The 17,750-nt window shown below is 34.9% G+C and overlaps 1 pseudogene; it reads right to left on the bottom strand.

Annotated features, from left to right (window-relative positions):
• Positions 1–3,257: 3,257 nt before the first annotated feature.
• LOC141492362 (gamma-secretase subunit Aph-1b pseudogene) lies at positions 3,258–6,996 on the bottom strand (annotated as a pseudogene).
• Positions 6,997–17,750: the final 10,754 nt, after the last annotated feature.

Consider the following 17,750-nt stretch of genomic DNA (forward strand, 5'->3'; position numbering starts at 1 on the left):
GAAAGTCACTCAGCATCTGTTTGGCTCAATTTTCTGAATTGTACAATAGAAGTAATAATAACACCTACCGGGTGGCTAGGTGGTGCAGTGAATAGAGCACCAGCCTTGGAGTCAGGAGTACCTGGGTTCAAATCCAACTTAAGACACTTAATAATTACCTAGCCGTGTGGCCTTGGACAACCCACTTAACCCCACTGCTTGAAAAATCTAAAAGAAATAATAATAATAACACCTACCTCACAAGGTTTTTGTAAAGATCAAATGAGATAGTATTGGTAAAGTGCTTAGCACAAGACTTGGTAAACACTATTTAAATGTTTATTTCTTTCCTTTCCTTTCTTTCCTTTCCTTTCTCTTCTTATCCAGGAGTGTGTTAGAGTCAGCTTGAACTTTTTCGTAAGAACTAATTTAAAATTTTTCAATGTCTTTAGCATTGGAAATTGACAAAAACTATAAATGTGGACTTGATTTAACGTTCTGTTGATTATTTAGAGTTAAGAAAATGAAGAAGAAAATGTCAGTAATGACATTAAACTTAAATGTGTTTCAGGAGCACAATTTGCTCCCTTCCTTTCCTCCCCCTCACCCCCCACAAGAAAACCTATTTTTAAACATTTACCATCACATTGCTACCTCCATTTATAGATCTATGATCTTGTGATCTTTTCTTAAAGAAGCATAGTGAAAAATAGCAGCCCATTCTCTCTGGTTTGGGGTTTTTCTTTTAGCAACTATGTAGAACATTTCCATATTAGTCAGTTTGTACAAGGCAATGTGAATAAAAAAAGAAAGATAATTTAAAAATAGCATGCTTCAGTCTGCATTTTTACTATACTGACTCAGTCTACCCAGAAGCAATTGCTATTTTTCCACTTGTTTAGATCTTACTTTATTTCTGTGAAAAATGTTGTATAGTTGCATTCATGTGGTTTCTGTGTTAGCCTTGGCAAATAGACTTGCAATTATTTTATATTGTCTATTTTTAAATGGAATTCCTCTTTTCACTCTTGATGCTGGAATTTGTTGGTAATATATAGAAATGCTAATGATTTACTTGGGTTTATTTTATATCCTGAAACTGTTAAAGTAATTAAAAATTTCATGTAGTTTTTAGTTGATTCTGTAGGATTTTCTAAGAATAACATCCTATCATCTGCAAAGAGTGATAGTTTTGTTTCCTTGTTGCCTATTTTAATCCCTTTGAATTTTTTTCTTCTCATTGCTATAGCTAATGTTTCCAGCACAATATTAAATGATGAAGGTGCTTCAGCACTGAATGTATTAGCTAGGTTTCTAGCCTATCTCCATTACAGAAAATGCTTGCTAATGGTTTATGTTGAATATTATTTATTGTTTTAAGGTAAGTTTCTTTTATTACTATGCTTTCAAGTGTTTTGATAAGAATAGGTGCTATATTTTCTCAAAGGCTTTTTCTGCATCTATTGAGAATATTGTATGATTTCTGTTGTTTTTCAAAGTTGATATGGTCTACTTAAAGTCTATGATATAGTCTATGCTGAAAATTTTCCTGATAGCAAACCAAAGCAGCATTCCTGGTATAAATCCCACCTGATCACAGTGTATAATCCTTGGGATATAGCACTATAATTACTTTGCTAGAATTTTATTTAAAATTTTGAAATTAATATTCATTAGGGAATTTGGTCTATCATTTTATTTCTCAGTTTTGGTCCTTCCTGGTTTAGGATATTTTGTCATAAAAGAAATTTAGTAGGATTCCTTCTTCATCTATTTTCGAAAGAGTTTATATAGTATAATGATTCTTTAAATGTTTGTTAGAATTCACTTGTGAATCCATTTAATCCTGGAATTTTTTTTCTTTAGAAATTCAATAATGTTTTCTTCAATTTCTTTTTCTAAGACTGGATTTTCTAAGTATTTTATTTCTTCTGTTAACCTGGGTAGTTTACACTTCTTTGGGAAATCAATTTTGCTTAGATTGTCAAATTTATTGGCATAAAATAGGGCAAAATATAACCTAACAACTGTCTTAGTTTTCTTGGCATTGGTGTTAAATTTACTCCCTTCATTTTTGATACTAGTAATTTGGTTTTCTGCTTTCTTTATTTTTACCAAATTAGTCAATAGATTATCAATTTTATTGTTTTTCCCATTAAACCATGTCATAGTTTTGTTTATTAATTCAATGTATTTCTTTCAGTTTTATTGTTTTCCTTTGATTTTCAGGATTTTCAATTTGCTGCTAATTGAGTATTTTCAATTTGATAGTTTTTAGTTTTTTTAAGTTCAGACTCAACTGATTGACCTGCTTTTTCTGTATTTTATTGATGTAAGCAATTAGAGATACACATTTTTCCCCTAAGTACCACTTTGGATATATCTCAGAAATTTTTATGTGTTATCTCACTGTCATTTTCTTAAATTAAATTGTCCATTTTCCCTTTGATCTACTTGTCAATTTCCAATTAATTCTTAATGTCTCCATTGTTATTAGATGTAATTTTTGTTGCATTATGATCTGAAAAGAATATGTATATCATTTCTCCTTTTCTGCATTTGGTTATGAGGTTTTCATGTCTTCATACATGCTCAGTTGTATGGGTACAATGAACTATTGGGAAAAAAATGTATTGCTCTCTACTCTTCAGTTTCCTCCAAGAATTTATCATATCTTTCTTTTTGAGAAATTTACTCACCTCCTTAACTTCTTTCTTTTAATTAGATTTATCTAGTTCTGAGACAGGAACATTGTGATCTACTATTATAATTTTATTAACTAATTTCTCCTGTAACTCATCCAACTCCTCCTTTAAAAATGTATATTATAGTCTGTGGTGCATATATATTCCATTTTGATATGATTTCATTATCTATGATAATTTACAATAAGATTTAGCTTCTTTTCTTTTTTTCTATTTCCTTTTGCTTTTTTTTCTGAGATCATGATTGCTACTCCTACTTTCTTTGCTTCATTTGAAGCATATTAGATGCTCTTGCAGTCCCTTAAATTTACCCGGTTTGTAACTCTCTATTTCAGAATTGTTTTTTGTTCAACATATTATAAGATTCTGGTTATTGATCCATCTTGCTATTTACTTCCACTTTATGAATGAGTTCATCGCATTCACATTTATTGTAATGATAACTAACTGTTTATTTCCTTCCATATTATTTTCACTTACATATTCCTCTCTCTCTCTTACCCTTCCACCACTCCTTGCCTTCTCACAAGTGTTTTATTTCTGATTACTATCTTCTCCAGTATATCTTCCTTTTTATCAGTTATTCTTCTATTATCCCTGTCCCTTTTTCTTTCGTTTTAGAGTAAGGTAGATTTCTATATTTAACTGTGTGTGTATACATATCATTCCCCCTTAGGGTCGATATTAATGAGGGTAAGGTTTAAGCTTTGCTTATCATCGTTTTCCATTCCATCATAATATCTTTTTCTTTCTCTTTTATGTGGGATTATTTGCCTCATTCAGTTCCTCCTTCCTTCTTTTTCTATTTCTCATCCCTTTATTTTGATTGGGGGGGGTTATCATTCCATCAAAGTCACTTTATTTTTACTTATTTTTTTCAGGGGACAGGGTTAGCAAGGCAATGGGGTTAAATGACTCCAGGAGAGTTAATATAGGAATAGTGGTATTGCCTGAAAGCCATCACCAAAAAAAACCCACCAAAAAAAGTCTTAACAACAATTTTCAGAAAATAATCAGAGAAAAATGCGCTTTCTATTAGAACCAGAAGGTATAGTAGAAATTGAAAGAACCCATCTATCATTGTCTCAAAGAAATCAGAATATTATGATGTTCCAGGAACATCATAACCAAATTTCAGTGCTTACAGATGAAGGAGACTTTCACTGGGTTGCAGGGCTTAGCTGTATGCTTTTTCTGGAGGGTAGACTTCCCTTCTGGCTTATAATGAGGTCTAAAGCCTTTCTATTGGCCTTCACCAAGTGTTGGATATTTAGCTACTGCCCTACTCCATAGGTCACACAGTTAGTAACTATCAAGCGTCACATTTGAACTCAGGTTCTCCTGACTCCAGTCTGGTTATCTATCCACTGAGCCATCTAGCTGCTCCAAAATCACTTTATCCACTCCCTGTCTATATACTCCTTCTAACTGCTCTTAAAAGTTGTTAAAAGTTACAAATGTTATTTTGCCATACAAAAATATAATCAGTTTAACTTTATTAATTCCTTATGTTTTCTATATTTATCTTTTTTATGTTTCCTATGAGTCTTGAATCTGAAAGTCAATTTTTTTATTCAGTTTTGGTCTTTTAATTAGAAATGCTTGAAAATCCTCTATTTTCTTTTTTTTAATACCCAGCATGATTTATTGTAGTTTTTCCTGAAAAATGAAAGTAAAAGGAGATTTAAAAGATGAATTAACAGGGAATACTGCATCTGCTATTCAAAACAACAAAAATATCACAATTTTTGAAAGTATACATATCACACAAAGTACAAAGTTGTTAATTTCAGATATAGTTCAATTTTACATAACTCTGTGGCTAAAGGTATCATATACTATTTGGGGGAAGAAAATACCATTCACCATTTAATAGCATATGGACAAAGTAAAACAGTCAATACTTTACTGGTTTGCTTTTCTTATGTTCTCTTTTAACTTTTATCTACTTTGTTGAGTTTTATTCAAGAACTTAGTATCTAATTTCTTAACAAGGACATTCAGATACAAAATACAGGGCTGCCATATAAACTGAGCAGAAAGTTGAACGATTTAACCTGAAAGCCACAAGAAGAACCCAGGAAGATAAAAAAGCTTGAAAAATGATGAAAGCAAAAAATTCCCCAATTTTCAATACCTTCATAGGCCTACAACCCTTAGGACAAACGCTGGTTAAACAAAATGTCACCTCTGTTCATTTCTAAACATATCTGGGCTATGCTGAGTATGCTTTATACAGCAAATCCACGGTAAAATTGTTAATATCCTTAAGGATAGTTGTTCTACATTGCACACAGTAACACTAATACTGTAGGATGATCAACTGTGAATTACAATTATTCTCAGCAGTACAATGATCTAAGAAAACTCTTTAAGACCCATGATAAAAAAATATCCATCTCCAGAGAAAGAACTAATGAAGCCAGAATACAAAGCATACTTTTTTTGGTAACTTTATTTCTCTTGTGGTCTGTATTTTCTTTCATAACATGACTAATATGGAAATGTTTTGCATGACTGTGCATGTATATCCTATATCAAATTGCTTGCCTTCTCAACTGGGGGAAGGGGAGGGAGAAAGGGAGAGAATTTAAAAATAAATACTAAAAATTATTTTTACATCAGATTGGGACAAAATATATTAGAAATATTTTTTTAAAAAAAGATGTTTTGGGGTGGTTAGGTGGCGCAGTGGATAAAGCACCGGCCCTGGAGTCAGGAGCACCTGGGTTCAAATCCGGTCTCAGACACCCAACAACTACCTAGCCCTGTGGCCCTGGGCAAGCCACTCAACCCCACCTGCCCTGCAAAAAAACCTAAAAAAAAAAGGATAGTTATCCTAATTTCAATTACAGTTACTTTCCAACATTTCAAAGATAATTTTTAAATCTCTAACATTAATTCTGGATGGGAAAAAACTTCAAAAACATAACTATTAATAAACATCTTATTTTGACTAAAAAGCATTTAGAATCAGTGTCTATTCTGTCTTATAAGCCACTAATTAAACTAACCCTAAAAGGGATGTGCTTTAATGACACACACAAAAAGGTCCATAGAAATGAATAGCCCTTTAACTTTTTGTGGATCCATAACTAAAAAAGATGTAGGTTCAGCAAGCAACATATTCTTCATGTATTAATTTAACCATATTGAATGTATAAAGACACAGCTATACATTCCTTTCATATATTCTTGGACTTGCCCCAGGGAGTTATCATTTATGTATACAATTCAGACAGCTGCTGGACAGAAGCCTTATTAAATGAGAATCACGTATCTAGTTAGCATTTTTTTCCTTCTAAAATCAACCAGAAAAAGAATTTTAGAAAAAGGCACAGTTATGCTTCCTCTAAAATCACAGAAAGCTGTTCAGGGAGGTCCCAATTCTCAGATGTTATCTGGCACGCTGGTTGGAAAGAAGGAAGTCCTTCTCTCGGCACAACAGGCATCGTTTCAAATTTCGACAAGAGCCACCAGCAGTGAAGAATGCCCAGATACCCATGAGCAGCATGATAACATATGATGCTACTAAACTCGCCTTATAATAGGGATTCAGGAAGGTCAGACCTGACACCAGCAGATGACTCATGATGACCACGATTAGTGCCCAACAGTTTTTAGTCTCACATGCATCGAAAAACACAACTCCCCAGAAGACATGCAGCAAAACCATAACTAGAGTCATGAAAGCTGATGCAAGGAAGAAGTGAGGAGGATCTCCATGTATACCCACTATTCCTGGTCCCAAGGAATCATACAGGATATTGACAAGGGAAAATACTCCACTCATAATTCCAAAACCTAAGCCAGATACATAGGCCAGCTGTCTTATAGAAATTGGTGATGTCTCCTCTTGGCTTATGGTCATCAAACCCTTATTAGCTTTTTTTAAAAGTTTATGATATGCAAACCGGAAGACCTCTTGGATTATGACTGAGCATAATACTCCAAAGATAAGCAAACCTCTCTGCACTGATTCATCTTTGGTTCTACTAAGGGTTACTGCAACGAACCAAATGAGGGAGAGCAGCAGAGACACCAACCAGAAGAAAGCTCCGGCGATGAGGAAGATGATACGTAGCGGGTCCCACGCTATGGTGAAGACATAGAGAGCGAGGGCCGGCCCGAAGGCAATGCAGGTGCAGCCGAGAAACACGGCGGCCGTCTTGGCGGCCCGGGGCGGCGGCGGCTCCGAGGCGCCGGCGCGGGGCAGAGGAGGGGGCGGCGTCCGGCGGGGCCAGGAGAGCGGGCGGCCGGCCGCACCCCGACCCCCACCGCAGCGGCGCTCCCAGGGACTACGGGCTGCTGCGGCCTCCCCGCGCCCGCCGCCGCCGCCAGCATGTAACCCCCCCCCCCCCCCGCGCCGGCCCAGACCCGCCCCGCGCCGGCCCAGACCCGCCCCGCGCCGGCCCAGACCCGCCCCGCGCCGGCTCCCAGCCGCAAAACCCCGGATCAAAGTGCTGAGGCGGGGGCGGGGGAGGAGGGGGACTCTATTTTCTTAAATATCTATTTTCCCTCCTAAAAAATTACATTTACTTTTACTGGGTCGGTGATTCTTTATTATAATCCTAATTCCTTTGCTGTCCAGTATATAATATTCTAAGATTTCTGTGTAATCCTGACTATAGCTCTATGATATTTGAATTGATTTTCTTTTGATTGCTTGCAATACTTTTTCTTTAATCTGTGACCTCTGGAATTTGGTTCCTGGAACATCATAATATTCTGATTTCTTTGAGACAGTGATTGATGGGTTCTTTCAATTTCTATTATACCTTCTGCCTCTAAAGGAAAAGGCAGTTTTCTTTGATAATTTCTTACAATAATTCTGATATTATCTCTCCTGGACCATTTGCTTTTCCAATGAGCAAATCCAGATTTTCTTCTACTTTTTTACTTAAAAAAATTTTTTTTTACTGTGTCTTCATATCGCATAGAGTTTTTGGTTTCCACTTGTTCAATTCTAATTTTTAAAGTTTTATTTTTCGTCAGTGAGATTTTGTATTTATTTTTCCATTTGATCAGTTCTATTTTTAGGTAGTGATTTGCCTCAGCAAATTTTTATATATCTTTTCCCTTGCTACGGACTCTTTACCATGATTCTCTTACAATATTCTCATGCAATTTTCCTAATTTTATTTCTCCAATTTGTTTTTTAAAATAATTTTTCAGATCTTCTAGGAATTCGTTTTGTCCATAAGACCAAATTACATTTTTCTTTGAGGTTTCATATATAGCCACTTTGATAGTATTGCTTTTATGTGAGAGTTTGGCTCTGGCCTTCACTATCTCGAGCTTTTTTGCTAGCTTTCTGGATCTTACTCCTGGCCTTCATTGGGCTTCAGGGCTCAGCTACATGCTTTATTCTGGAGGGTAGACTTCCTTTCTGGCTTGTATCAGGCTCTAGGGCCTCTCTGTTGACTTCCCCCCAGTTGTTGAGTTTTTAGCTGCTGGTGGTCTGCTCCATATAGGTAGATTCTTCCTACTGGGTTATTATAGTAAGACAGTCTTTCTGGTGGCTGACCTGGGTGGAGAGATGTTGATGGTCTGTCCAAGGGGTGAAGCCCTGCGGCTGTCTTGCTATGGAAACAGAGCTCTCTGCTGATAGACCCCAGGGGTGGGGGGTCTTATTATTGACTAGCCCTAGGACAAGACTTTAGTACTGGGATCCAAGTACTGGTAACCTGTGCAGAGGGTGGGGCTGCTTTAGTGGGATCTTGCTGTGCTGCAAAGTCTGCTCATTTTATTAGGGGGCCGCTGGTTTTCAAGGGGGTGGGGCCCCACTGGTAGATTTCCTCATTCTGAAAATCTTGCTGAATGTCTGCTGCTGCTGCTGCTGTTGTTGATGATGATGATAATGTCGATGCTACTGATTTTGGACCTCACTCTCTTCCCAGCACAGTGAGACAGACTTTTCTTTTAAGTCTGGTAAGGTAAACTGCTTCTCTGCTCCTAGATCAATTCTGAGAGAGTTTTCTAGTTTGTAGAGAAACTTGGAAGGGCATCAGAGGATTCCTTCCTCACTCTACCCTCTTGGGACCAAAAATTCTCCTACTCCTTTTGAACAGTTCTCATTGTTAAGGGAGACGTATTGCTCCTAGTTCTAACTCTGATATCAGTAATCAGATGAATCACAAGACATGAATCAAATGGATCATTATTTATTTTTTTTACTTTCTTTAAGAACCCATGAGCCATATTTTAAAATCTTATTTTCTCCAAAGCTGGTATTCATTTGGGAAAAAAAGTCACTTGGGATAACTTCCCATATAATTTCATGGTAGAAACTTTTTCTAGTATCATTAAGTTCTTGTAAAAGATGATATCAGTATTAAAACATTTACCAATTCATAATAACTAAACATTTAATACTATAATGGAGTAAATTAAACAGTGCATTTTAAAAGATGGTAGTGAACAATTTTTAAGTACTGGAAAAAATTATGAAGATGTCTGGAACTGTCTATTTTTTAAAATGGCATTAAAAGTGACAAATTTTGAAACTGAACCTGGTCTCCTGTTTATACTGAAAACCAATGTTTGAAACTTATTTTAGAGTACCTTTGGCTACTGTTTCAAAATGTAATTATTGTTCTTTACTTTAACAGTTTGAAAAATACTTCCACACAAACAATTCAAAGTAAGACGGTGCTTCCTTTACAATGCTTAGTTATTTTTCATTAATAAAGTTTTATAATTTTTTTAAAGATTTACAAATTCATTATAGGATATGCATGTTAGTGTAAATTTTGTTTTTTGTTCTATAATTTTGAAAATGGCCCTGACATATTTTGCTAGATTTTTGGCTTCTACAGCTGTTAGACCTCACCCAATGAGTATGAAATAAATACTAAATCATCCAGTGTAATGACACTAGCTTTACTTATAAGCACTGAGTAAAAAAAATATTAAAGGAAAAGAAGGTTTATGAAAGAACACAGGAAACTAAACAGAAAGCTTAAAAAACAAACATCTCTTCCAAAGATCATAGAGTTAGAGTTCAAAACAAAAAAAAAAAACTTTAGAAATTACCTTATCAAGCCCTCTCTTTTTATAGATGAGGAAACTGAGATGTAGAAAATCTAAGGAAATTACACAAGATGACATTGGAACTAAGTGGCATTTTCTAAATTCCAACCCATTCCTGTTGATTCCAAATCCAGCTTTTCTCCATTTAATCTTCCTACCTTTTTTAGTGATATGCAAACTCCCTATTCACCATAGATTTGAAGTACATAGACTTTGACTCCTGCAAGTCATGCTATTGGAAAATTTAATTATTTTTGTCAGTTCCGTCCTACTCTCTATAAAAAGTTCAGGATATGCCTCTCCTTACCTTAATTGAATATTTGTCTTTTAATAACTTAACTTCCTTATTTTTTTCCTTTTGTTCTCTTGGTTAAAACTTTCTGTCATTTTCTATAATCTTGGCCAAAAGAGGTAAGAGCTTTTCTGGAAGAAGGAACAGTTGTCTCTGGAATGTAACACAACTCCAGTGATGCAATACAAAGTCCAAGTAATTTTTCTACGTAAAATTAATCCCTTTTATCACCATTCTTATTAGTCACTAGTCAAACAAGGGTTTGCTCAGGAGTAGACTCACTGTCACTCTGTAGCTTGTTGGTGCTGCTCATCACCAATTCAGGATCCAGATACACTGACTATAAATCTTTTACTGTTTTGAAATCTGGGAGTCTCCCCTACTTGCTTTAAAGATGATTTGTATTAGTTTCTACCCAATTCACAGTTTAAAGCAACTGGGATGTGTTTATTGAAATCATTGAAATCTATCAACAGAATGCTGGCTGTTTCATGCCTAATTTGAGGGATGGGAGGAATGGAGTCAGGGAAGAGAGGAATGCATATTTTCCTGCAGACATCATTTATTTTGGAAAGAGAAAAATGAGATTTTATAAATACATATATATGTATGTGTCTGCATGTGTGTGGTTCACATGAGGAGAGAAAAAAATGAGAGAGGCATGGGCAATAAGAAAAGAGAGGAAGAAGATATTTATAGGAAGTCTCAGCTATGAAGGATTTCCCATCTTAGTAACACCTAATTAAGGACCAAGGCCACAATTGTGGCTTTCTTTCATTCTTAACCACTCTCACCTTTTTCAGAGTGGTTGAGCTTCCAAGCCCTCAGGAGGGAATATATAAGCCAAAATGACAAGTCAGAGTGGCAAAAGAAATGTGCTCCCTCAAACCATATGATATACCTTTCAGCATCCACAAACTTTAATTGAAAGGCTCAAGGTCAATATCTGAAGGACCCAGGAGGACAAAAGGGAATAGAGCAGAGAGAGTTAAACTCCATATTTTGACTGCCCTAGCATATAGCCATGTTTTTTCAAATAATGAGCTTGGTGGAGTGGCAATATTTTGAGATCCTTGCTGGCACCAGAATATAAAAATGAAAATTACTAGACTCAAGCATATAGATAGCTGGGGCGGGGGGGAGAGGTCTGAGTTCATATATACAAAACGTGAGGGGAAGCCAATACTCAGAGTTGAGGTTCCTGAATATTTATCAGTTGAGTGGCTTTCCTGGATGACATAAAATTAAACATCCCTTGAGAATTGTGTTGTGTTTTCTATACTCTTTTACTTTACTTGAGGACCAGTTAGTGGAGTGCATTGAACTGAGAATTTCTTACAACTCCTCAGGTTTCCTAAACCTCCAGGCCAATCCACTGCATCATTAAACAAAATGTTGAAAACTTTAACGGCAGCATTAGAGACCAGAAAGAAACAAAAAATTAACATAAACACAGTTTATTATAGTCAGCTAAAACTACTAAAAAGTTCTAAAACTCTTTGGAAAGGCAACATGCTAAAACAGAAAGGGTAATCAATTTGGAATCCTCTTAATTCCAAAATCTTTCCTCTCTTGATTAAGTATAATGTATCCTTTGTATCACTTGTTCAAAGATGCTTTTTTAAGGCTACTAGGTAATGCAATGTGTAGAATGCTGAGTCTAGAGTCTGGAGAGTCCTGAATTCAAATCCAGTTTCAAACATTTACTACCAGGTGAAGCAGGACAAGTTATATAACTCCTACCTCAGTTTACACAACTGTAAAATGAAGATAATAGAGGTAACATAGTAAGGATCTAATGGAAATATTAATTATAAAGTATTTAGCATAGGACCAAGCACATAGTAAGTACTAAATAAATATTAGGTATTATCATGTTATGATATCTTCCATTAGACTGTGAGTTTCCAGAGAGCAGTTTTTCGTATCCTTAGCTCTCAACACACTTCTAGACCCATAATAGTCTCTTAATAAATGTTTATGAACTGACTGAAATCAGAGAACCTCGTTTAAATTCAGTCTTTGTCATTTGTTTCACATCCTATATTGTAAAAAATCATTTAACTTCTTTAAGTCGTTTTCTTTATCTAAAAATTAGAGGGTTGAATTATGTAGTCTCCAGAGTCATCGGTCTTAAATCTGTCATCCCTTGGGAAAAAGATATACAAGAAAAAAAGCACTTATTCACCCACACAAACATACGTTGCGTTGGAAATAGATTTAACCAGGGCTGTCATATAATGCAAGTTTATGCTGTCTGGAGCCCCCACTTCCTGGATTGACAAGTTAAAAAACATTTGTTTGTGAGACAATGACAAATAATATTTGGAGACTGTGTCTGGACTTGGAGCCTTTGTAGTAATTATTGACATTTGAGTGTTTCTATTTGATTGTCACTCACTGGGACAACTAGGCTGTGCAGTAGTATGCCAGCCATGGAGTCTAGAAGACTCATCTACCTGAGTTCAGATGTGGCCTCAGACGTATACAGCTGTGTGACCCTGGGCAAGTCACGTAACCCTGTTTGCCTCAGTTTCCCCATCAGTACAAGTGCTGAAGATGGAAACTGCACATCACTTCAAGATCTCTGCCAAGAAAATCCCATTTAGGGTCATGGAGACAACTGAATAACAACAGTACTGTTTTTACTTGCTTTTGAGCAATGCTATTTTGAGGTTCAAATGAATGATGTGTTCATACTTTAGGAAGGGAAGACTTAGGAGAGTGTAAAGAGTAAGACTCAAAGACATTCTTTCTGCCAAGTTAAATAAAATTCCTTTTGTAGAGACCCTCCCTGAAAATGGAGGGAGTGGGTTGTGAGAATTAAGTGAATAAAGGAAGTTTTCCTAGCTTTTGATAGGGACTAGAAGTTAGTTCCCCATCTTCTACCACTTTCTACATGTTGGTTTACTGTATCTGTGCTTTCTACCAGCAAAAGCCAAAATGGAAATTAGAAAATAGAATGACTCCAGCTGTGGTGTTTGTGCTCTGCCCAAAGTAAATAATCACTGTGCAGAAGTTTCTTTTTGGATTATCCCTGGCTTCCCACATATATACAGTTTTCAATACAGGGCACGTGAAAGAGAGAAAAGGCTAATGCTTTGAGTCCAGGAAAGGGCATCAGCCATTCTGAGTTCCATTCCAGTCTCCACCACGAATTGGCTGTATAATAATAATCAGAATGTTATTTAAAAAAAGAAAGAAAAGTGGACTATTCTTAGAGACACTTTAGTCATAGACTTTAAAGAATTCAGCACATTAGCTCATGAAAAATAAATGAAAACAATTGTTGAGGTATCAAGTAGGTCTGTGCTCAATCTACCAAAAATATGCATGGAGATATATTTTTTCCTCTGACAAATTACAGTGTGCCTATTGAACACTATTCTATATAAAGAAGACCAAAGAAAAATCTCTGAAATATAATTGAGGTAATTGATTAAATAAAAATATTAACACCTTTCTTTTCATAAGTTGGAAACAGAAAATTAATACTTCTTCGAGGATAAATTTGATCTAAAGTTAAAGTGATAGTGACTCCAAACTGTGCCTAAATTCAAAATATAAATGAAAGCATTTAAACGGTAATTCTTGTAATGATTTAATAAGTAAAAGTAGTTATGGCAAGTTGAAAATTATTCAGTAATAAACTTAAGTCATTGCTATACCCAAGTGGATGCATTTCTTTAAAATAATGTTTGAAATTTTAATCACTTTGTCAATTATTCAAGATGAGTTAATATTTAGTGCTATCCCAATAGATTTAGTATGGTGTAGTGAATAGAAAGAGCTGGTCTTGGAGCCAGAAAGACATGAGAAGGTCTTGCCTCTAACAAATACTGGCTATGTGACTCCGTGTAAGTTATTAAATCCTCCATTGATCTAAGACTCAAACACTTTTGTCTCTAAGATCATGAATTACTGAAAAGGGACTGACTTGTAGAGGGAGTTTTCTTATCTAGAAGTTATTTCTTCAAAATCAGAGATTTTGAGTCTATGATATCTTCATAAAGTGCTATATTTTGGTTGAAAGAATTGAATTGAGTACACTGTGTACACTGAATGACTAAAGTCATTCATATTTATGGCAAACCTAGGTGATTGATTTACATATAAGGCATCATTTTTCACCTGGTGGCAGCCACTTGAGTTATAGGCTTAGTGAATACATAGGAAGAAATAAATCATGTTTTTAAATGTTAGCCTAGAAATCTCTAACCTAAAGTGAAAATAAATAGAAGCCATAAAACTGTAAATTTCTACTATATACAGTTTACTTTTTGAATGTATAATTCCCATTTGAATGGGAGTCTTTCTGGTTTCCTTTCTGTTCCCTTCTGTGTATTTTTTTAAATTGTTTCATTGGTCCATGTTATTTTTTTTAAACTTCCCTGTCCCTAGCTTTCCTATTCACCTCACTCATTTTGGGGGGGGGGGGTCAGAAATGGAAAAGAAAAGGAAAAAAAAACATTAAACAAGCAAGCCAAGGTAGGCAAAATAAAAGTCCTTCTGCATCTCCCACTTGTCCCAAAATTCTGCTTCTTGAGTCCATTTCCTCTCCATGAGGAGGTAAGTTGCATGCTTCATTTTTAGTCCTTTAGTATTATGACTGATCATTGTTCTTAATTCTTTGAAAGCTATTTTTCTTTAGTGTTATAATTTTATATGATCTATTGCTTCTGATCACTTCAATCTGCATTAGATCATACAAGTATTATCAGGTTTCTCTGAAACCATCTCTTTCATCATTTCTTATGGTCCAATAATATTTTTTGAATTCATAGACTTTCATTTGTCCATCAATTCCCAAAATTATGAATACCTCCTTTAATTTCAATTAAAAAATGTCTGCTCTAAATATTTTTGTACACGAGTCATCTTATATCCTTGGGGAATAGGCCTAGAAGAAAGTGGTATGCACAGTTTAATGACTTTCTAGTTATAATTCCAAATTCTTTTTTTTGGAATGGTGACACAAGCTCACAGTTCTACAAACCTTGCATCATTTAATGTTTCTGTTTTTCTATAGCTCATTCAACAATTTTCATCATTAAGGACTTTGTACTAGAGACCATACCACATTACATGGTCAAGCCTTTAAGAATTTGGATTATTTAAGGAGACAAGTTTTAAAATGTGGAAAATGACCTACTTTGAGATAAAATAAGCAATCTATTTTCAGAGGGCAAGTATTGTGGTGTTTCCCCTTCTGTTATACCATGTGATTTCCAAGAGGAAATAGTCATTGTAACCTTGATTCTCACATTCCATTTTGTCAAAGCTTTAATTATATTATTTTGTAATAGTATGTCTTTAGCTGTGTTAGTGTCACCCTCATTCCACCAGCTAGACTATAAAATCCTTGAGAGTAAGGACTTTGTCTTATTTATATCTTGCCAGCTCCTCTAGCACTTTGCATAGTAGATAAAATTTTATTTGTTGTATTACATGAATGTCTTAATCAGAAAGAAGAAAGTGTTCAATGGAAGGAGAAGAATGCAACTCGAACTTTTTTTTCTTATGTAACTTTTATCAAAGTGATTTGTTAATAAATTTGAAAGTTCCAGCAATCCTGAGTATTTTTAATTAATTTTCTTCTTTAGATAGCTTTGTTTATTTATCATAACTATCCTTACCTTTGAAATTTGAAAACTGCTTATATATTTACTCTGATAATTCAGAAAATCTGTTATTTTATCAATGTCTGTACTTTTTCTGGTGGGATATTTTGAGACTCATCTACACGGTGTAAGTGAGAGATACCATTGTTGATATTGTCCCAAAATTTCTCCACAGAAGATGGCCCGATTTGCTGGGATCCTTCCTGAAGATCTCATGACATTGCAACCAATAAAAATTTCTACAATCTCAGCCACCTCTTTCTTCAATCATTTATGTAACTAATGATATTTGGTTTTTTGCCACATCCCTCATGCAGTTCTTCATTATGTTGCAGTATACTCACAGCCTTTTGGATCCTTTCTACTATCCAGTGAGTGATTGCAATATTAGATAACTATTATATTTACCATAAGTGGAAATATATAGCCAAGTTCTCTGCTTCTTATCTGCATGAATAACTATCAATGTGTGATATACTAATGCAATATGTTTTGTAATATAAAAGTAATCCATTTAAAAAAAAAACTCTAGGATTTTGAGTTCCATACAACATGATAAATGTAAGATCCAATATTAAAACTAAGATGGAGTTGTTTAATTGGCACATAAAAAAGTAATAAAATAGCTAATTTCTCCTTGGAAAGAATTAAAATTAGTTTGAAGAAATTTTGTCCACTCTAAGTTTATTTCTAACATTTAAAAATATGCTATTTCTCTTTGACTTGAAAAGCCCTGCTCTCTGCCCATTCATAACATTATATTAAACCACTCATACTAAATTCCTCACTGGACGGTTCACAAAACTGGTTAACTTATTGTTGCTGTTAGTTGTTGTAAATATCGGACTTTATATTTTAAATGCAAATTTCATTTGATTCTTACCAAAACCTGTGATGAAGTAAACCCCATTTTGCAAATTAGTATCACAATAGAAGTCAAACGATTTGTTTGACAGCATACTAGTCAAAAAAACTTTTATTCATCATTTCTTACGTACCAAGCATTGTGATGATGATGATGATGATGATGATGATGATGATTTTTGTCCTTCATTCTCGAAGAAAAAGTCCATGACATCAGCGAGGTGAATCCATGAAAGTACATGACTTGGATTTGAGTGAGGGGGTGCTGTGATAAGTCACCAGACTCACTTTCTCCTCCAGAATCATCTGGGTCCAGTGGCCAGATATGAATCATGACAACTGAAGGTGGAAATCAGGGTTAAATGACTTGCACATGGTCATACACAGCTAGCAAGAATCAAGTGTCTGAGATTGGATTCCCCTAAATCACCTAAATATCAGGGGAATGACGTGAACTCAAATCTTCCTGTTTCCAAAACTAGTGCTCTTTTCACTATACCATATCTCTTCTGGGAAAATGTGGTTGATTAAAACAAAAGCAGATCTAAATTTTCAAGAAAATACTTTAAAGTAGTACATATTTTCCTAAATAAAACTCATCCCTCTAATACTTAATTCTGGACCTAATTAACAAAACTGATGAAACAGCTGAATTGATTTTATATTAAACTATATCCTGTAGTCAGAATGACAAGTATTTTTTGCACTATGTGGAAACTTAAGCCAAATTTTGCTGAATTATTATGAATACCATATAGTAGATTCTGCAGTATGGAGGCTTAATCCATTCAGCACAAAATTAATAGCAAAAAAAAATAATTTTGGGGGGTCTTTTTAAGGACCTTCTTCCATTTGGACATTAACAAAATAACAATAATAATAGTTCCACAGTTATGATGGGCATCTCAGGTTTGGGGTTACTGTGCAGTGATTTGCCCAAGGGCAAACTCAGGATTTCTACAAAAATAAACATTTTTAACTCCAGCAGTCATATCTATTTATGTTACCAGAAGAGCTTGTTCTTTTTCTTTTTGCATGGTCAATATGTGAGTTCTTTGAAGAAGGTATAGATCCACATATGATCAAAAGGGCACAAAATTATAGTTAGGAGGACCTCAAAGGTCATCTAGAGTCCTAAATCAACTTTTTCAATTTATTTTCTCACCTATTTCCTTCAATTTTTCGATGAGGAAATGGAATTCCAGAGAAATTAAATGACTTGACAGTTTATCACAAAGACATCAAGTATGGATGAAA

Source organism: Macrotis lagotis, chromosome 6 (assembly GCF_037893015.1).
Source record: "Macrotis lagotis isolate mMagLag1 chromosome 6, bilby.v1.9.chrom.fasta, whole genome shotgun sequence".
Taxonomy (NCBI): domain Eukaryota; kingdom Metazoa; phylum Chordata; class Mammalia; order Peramelemorphia; family Peramelidae; genus Macrotis; species Macrotis lagotis.